This window comes from Helicoverpa armigera, chromosome 6, assembly GCF_030705265.1.
Source record: "Helicoverpa armigera isolate CAAS_96S chromosome 6, ASM3070526v1, whole genome shotgun sequence".
NCBI lineage: Eukaryota > Metazoa > Arthropoda > Insecta > Lepidoptera > Noctuidae > Helicoverpa > Helicoverpa armigera.
Genome location: NC_087125.1, coordinates 2,204,685 through 2,210,684, shown reverse-complemented (window position 1 = coordinate 2,210,684; position 6,000 = coordinate 2,204,685). Strand labels below are relative to the sequence as shown.

The 6,000-nt window shown below is 33.8% G+C and overlaps 3 non-coding genes across 3 annotated transcripts; 2 read left to right on the top strand and 1 right to left on the bottom strand.

Annotated features, from left to right (window-relative positions):
- The first annotated feature begins 827 nt into the window (after positions 1-827).
- Positions 828-946, top strand: LOC126053557 (5S ribosomal RNA). The gene has a single exon (XR_007510380.2). It is a non-coding gene; the product is annotated as a 5S ribosomal RNA (ribosomal RNA).
- Positions 947-5,308: 4,362 nt separating this feature from the next.
- On the top strand, positions 5,309-5,429 carry LOC126053555 (5S ribosomal RNA). Its single transcript, XR_007510378.2, has one exon. It is a non-coding gene; the product is annotated as a 5S ribosomal RNA (ribosomal RNA).
- Positions 5,430-5,778: 349 nt separating this feature from the next.
- On the bottom strand, positions 5,779-5,897 carry LOC126053554 (5S ribosomal RNA). The gene has a single exon (XR_007510377.2). It is a non-coding gene; the product is annotated as a 5S ribosomal RNA (ribosomal RNA).
- Between the last annotated feature and the right edge of the window lie 103 nt (positions 5,898-6,000).

Here is a 6,000-nt window from a genome sequence, read left to right as displayed (position 1 = left end):
ATAGAATAAGTTTTAATTTAAGTACAATTTCATTATGAAATGGTCTGATCAGGTTTTCTGGGTTTCCCTGATCCTGTGCAGCAAATGTTGGACCATTATTGTACAGTTGTCCCAGACCTTACTTGGAAGTATAATATGTTACGTCGTATTTATAAGTTGGTATTCACTTTGTAATGTTGAATTGTAGACTAGATACTGTATAGTAAACTAACGAATGACTAAAAGTTAGGGATTAATTTTTGAGGGGCGTGTTGGATTATATAAAGCAAAACTAATACCCTAACTTTCGATAACATTGTTCTTTGTTCTATCTGAACAATCTACTGTTTATTTAACTCTACACACACTGCGTCACGGGATCTTGTTAGACGGACGTATTGCTTCCAAGTACCATTTAAAGTATAGAATAAATATTTCAATATCAAATTAGTATATTATTTCTTTTAATCCCATACCTCCTATAATAACTGCAATGCTGGTTAAAAGTTTTTTCTAAGAAAAGTGTAAGCCAATTGATTCGTATGGATTATACGGTTAAGTACCTACATTAATGTCCCTTTGTCAATTGAGATCAATCCATAATAGGGGCGTTTATTGATCGTTTACTTAAAACTTAGCGATGATAAGTCCTTTGTAGAGGAGGCCGGACTCAAACGGAACATGTGTTTGTTTTTGAAGTAAAACTGAATATTTTCTGAAAAGACTTACTTTAATTAAAATTTAGCTAACTTAAGAGATTAATAAAAACTGAATAAAAATACGAAATACAGGCTTTGTGTATTCAGTTCCATAACTAAAATGTTCCCGTAAATTTTACGTTAGCTATCGTCAACGTCCATACCACGTTGAGAGCACCGGTTCTCGTCCGATCACCGAAGTTAAGCAACATCGGGCGCGGTCAGTACTTGGATGGGTGACCGCCTGGGAACACCGCGTGACGTTGACTTTTTGACAATATTTTAATATTTGCTTTTAAATAATACTTTACCTTAATATTTCAGATATTACTCTCACTGAGGTGCATACAAAAAATCCATTATTCATTTGCGTCTAACAATTTGCTATACCTATTATATTAAATCGGAATATTTTAATGTCATGTAAATTAATACATTCTTGTAATATTACATTTCAAAACAAATTAATCCCGCCATCTTAAATCTTACATTCAAATTCAGCGAGATCTCAAGCTGCGACTTTAAAATTATAATTATTTTGATATTTAAATAAAATAACAACAAGCACTTAGATTTGAAAATGGAAAACAGTTTCTAAAATTGTTTTGGACAAATTAAAACCACAAAAAATGCCCACTAAAATATTTTTGAAAACTTTTATCTAATTTACTTCTTGCAAAAATCAATGAAGGTATCAATAACCTGTGTATTTACGTAATATAAAAATGTCACTTCTTCTGAGATTATAACATGTTTAATTATACATTACGAAATCTTAAAAATAAACAACAATAACTAATGTGTAGAATACACCCACAACACACACAAAAAAAAAACTTCGGTATCCTCACCATTTCTCCCGCCCGTCCCCAAACTCACGCTCGTAGAATCAACTGAACTTTTTTCCCATCACTCAAGTACATCTCTGTATCTAATTCTACCATTCTACCATTGAGTTATCTGTCCAGAATGGCCCCTATAAGTTGCACTGGTCACTTTAAGGACCAATTGAGAGGCTTACAAATAGATTTTTTATCCATATAATCCAATATGGGGTAAATTGAGTACTTTGTGATTGAATGCGTCGGCGTTTTTTCTGTTATTTCTTGGTAGTTGTTGGGTTCTCGTGTTTGGGGTGAGATTTTCATGGTCATTAATGGGGTGAGGGCTGTTCAAGTTGTCTGATAGAATAATTATTTACTAAATTGTTAATTTCTCCAAGCAGTCTTTCAAATCGCCATCAAACGTAAAAGTTTGGCGAGTTTAGACTTAAGATACATATCGATGTAATTATTAAAATTTCAATAAATGAATAAAAAATAATAATAATGTTTCTCTGCTTTGCCAGAAAATAAATAACAATGGAGTTTTTAAGCATACAGCATACCATAAAAGATTGGCAAAGGTAACTATGCTATGTACTCTCAAAATATGAGGGGTGACGAAATGACAACAATATATAGCAACAAGCACATATCATAAATAGTGAGTCAGTATACCAATACTCCAATAACACAATTTTCACCAAAATTAATTCCAACCAAAAGATGAAAATGATCAATATTCATGATTTGCAAATGCCCATAAATATTTAGTTGATATCTTAATAATGGGTGCAAAATTTGGACCCTCGGCTTGCAAGACATGGGTACCCCTAAATTGGTCGAAATTGTTGTGATGCGTATAATACTAAGTTTGCGTGATGATAAATGGGTAGGGCGCGTTTTGATACTGCTCTGCGGTATTCGGAATTAAAATTGTTAATGTGAGCAGACATTTTGGAATGTTTGTGTGTGAGAGGTATGTAAGGGGTGTTTTCGTGTAGGTTTAATAGGTATTAAATTCACAAATACGACAAATTAAAAATTAATTAAATATATACGACAGTTTGTATAGTTAGGTTATCTTTGAATAGATACTAGGATTTTTATAAACCTACATCTTTTTTTATAGGAAATCGTCAAATGACCCCTCCCGCTGTGAGTTAGCAGCGGTGAGGGTGTGTCAGACTCTTACTGACTAAAACCCACCAAGTTCCTTCTGGAGCCCTTTGTGTACCAGGGCCACGGTAAAACTCTTTTGAACAATCCCTTAGCTTATGCAATGAAATAAAACTAGAAAAATGTTCTTGAAATTAATGATATTCTCCGTTCTTATTGAACTATTTTTGTGATTATTTTTGAAATCATCAGACGTATTTATGCTCACTAATTAAACACCTGGCCCAAAGCCCACATTTTAATCAGTTTTCACAAATAGTTTTACATCGAACCCAAATTAGATTAAGCAGTTAATTCTTATAAATGACTTGCGCAATCGCAGGTATTATCTTAAAAGATGATTTTGAAGATTTTCAAATGAATCGGATTATTTTGCATTAAAGCAAAATAAGTCCTCAAAGATAAAGCTTAAAAAATTCTTTGATCACTACAAAGTCTGAGATAATTCTAAATCTCAAACAGGTGCCTAATATTTTATTCTATGAAATTCGTTTTATCTGAATTAATTTGTGTTATTTATGCTGTTTCTTTTTACATATTTTTCTATGTAGAAAGACCAATTACATGATTTAACACTAGGCCAGGCAAGAACTTCTATTTCTGCATTTATTATTTTGCCTAGTTATTGTTTTTAGATAAAATTGGTTTCCACCAGACAAGCTCAAAGTATCTATTCCATGGGGATAAGTTGCTGGTGTAATTAAGCATCTAGCAGATTTAGGTAGGTAGGTATGTAGGTATTTTAAGATCTGAGAAATGATTGCATAAATTATGATGAAGTTCCATGTTTATCCATAGTTTTCATTAACACGATTACACAATATTTCAACACAGGTGCAAAACATGCAGGTGTATTTAACTAGAAAAAGTCATAGGTATAGCTAACTTTAATATAAAGTTATTATTACCATTATGTTGTAAATTCTGCATAGGTACCTCACTTAACAACCCTCTCGATCCAAAACAAAGTAATCAAAGGAAATATAAATAACACGGTTAATTAAAACACAAAGACATCCAAAGTCTTTGAATTCAAATCCAACCCCCACGGAACCCTAATTCGAGTAAATCTTTAATTCCTGTTTCACCCCTCGGTTTAGAATTTACTCTTTCTCTCATATTGACAGGGGAGGTAAACCTGAGGGATTAAACCTAATATTATAAATGCAAAAATGACTATGTTTATTATGCGTCCAAGTAAAAACGGTTGAACCTAAGCAGACGTAATTTGGTAACTATTATGCTGTAAGTATTTTAAAAGGACAAATGTTGCGAGAATCTGGTAATCAAGAAGTGAGGAAAATTGTGAATTTAAATCGTTAGCTTAATAAATGATATTTTCTGTCTCATAAAAATACAGGAGAGAATATAATAGATCTTACACTGGAAACAAGTACAAATCCTAACAAATCCAAGGTTTTTTTTTAACATTTGCAACAAATTTTTCCATAGCAGAGTGAGGAAAAGGAGACGATAAAATATTTTTTGCGACTGCGTTATTGAAATGGCAAATCGTCCAGATATATTGAAAAAAGAACCTCGTTTGAATTCCGATGCACACCACCAAAGAGTTACCATTTTAATATTTGATTACTGGCCGTCTAAACCTTTCAAACGCACGTTCCAAAAAGGTTGTACACCCACGATGCGTTCGGAAACACAAGTGGCGTACAAAACATTTGAAATAGTTCCCCTAGCTTGCACCGAACTTGTTCTTGTTTCTGCATTCGAATTACCTGAGGGAATATCCGAATATCCAGTAGGCTACGGTCCAAGATGGTTAGGAGATGGAAGTGGCCTGCTTTGGCCGAAAGAATTAGGTACCTAGGTATCTAATACCTACGTAATGGTATCTGAAGTTTAATATGTTCAAGTTCAAATATGAACTGAGCTACATAGATTCGCGGGCTTTTTCTTTGTAATAGTTTAGATTTCGTTTTGATTTTGAAAGATTAAACGTTACTTATAAATTGTAGGCTGTGGTCATTCAAAGAGCCGAGCGAGCTGAGCAAAAACCAAAAAAAAAACCAACGGCTTATTAAAAAAAAGCAATCACAAATTCTAAAGAGTAGTACATTAACACAATTTCGTTATGAATTTTGTACCTAAATGAATAGTTTGGCTCATTTATTTCGAACCCATGAAAACTACGAAACGCTTCCAGTCTCCTTTATATCTGTGACCATAATTCTAAAAGGAACACAAAAGCCCCATACAGCATTATCTAATTTAGTATTGTTTCAAATGAAACTAATTTCTTTGATCATGAATAATGAGAAACCCCAAATAATGTAGAATTTCAGTAGTACCTAAGCGTCTCAAGGGAAGTATGGAGCAATACCAGTAGTAGTGCATTGCTGTGCGTATATTGATAGGCGTTCTGTTGCGCTGTCATACCTCTTTCTTCCAAAGTGGATTATTTTTGTTTACCCAATTTTGTTAGGTATTGTAATGAATAAAGTTCGTATTTTTAATGTAACTTAAGAGCGGTATAAAATGTCTTCCTAATCAATATTTCTAATCTACGAAGATCATAATTTTAAAAGTAGGTTGCCAAAAAAACTGCAAGATTCAGTGTGCAATATTGTGCGTAGTATATTTAGCATGTTCCATAATTTTGATATTACCGTCGTCAACGTCCATACCACGTTGAAAGTACCGGTTCTCGTCCGATCACCGAAGTTAAGCAGCATCGGGCGCGGTCAGTACTTGGATATGGGTGACCGCCTGGGAACACCGCGTGACGTTGACTTTTGCAAATTCTACAAACCCATTTAATTTTTTCAAAAACTGTATTTCGATAGGTAAGTAATCAGCATTTTTTTTGGTTCTTTCAATTAACGCAACATTTCCTTCAATTGTAACATTAATATCCCGAACACTTTGTGTCTGGCCCGCGGACCTTTTTAACCATTTTGAGGGTCATTAAACTAAACGCATTAGGCGAAAGGGCGCAACTGATCAAGTGTAAATATCTAATGTTTTTATTTGCGCCATTTGGAGGGTCATATTATGGAATATAAAACACTGGAAAAGAACATTTAAGTATATCTTCAACAATTATTTAAAAAACGTAAAATAATTTTTAATAAATGACAAAAAGTCAACGTCACGCGGTGTTCCCAGGCGGTCACCCATCCAAGTACTGACCGCGCCCGATGTTGTTTAACTTCGGTGATCGGACGAGAACCGGTGCTTTCAACGTGGTATGGACGTTGACGTATGTCGAGCAGAAAAATACAAACCATTTTGGTATTTTAATTCTGCGGCATTTTATTTAGAAAGCGCATGCTATTGAAAATGAAAATCTGTGTGTCTTATCG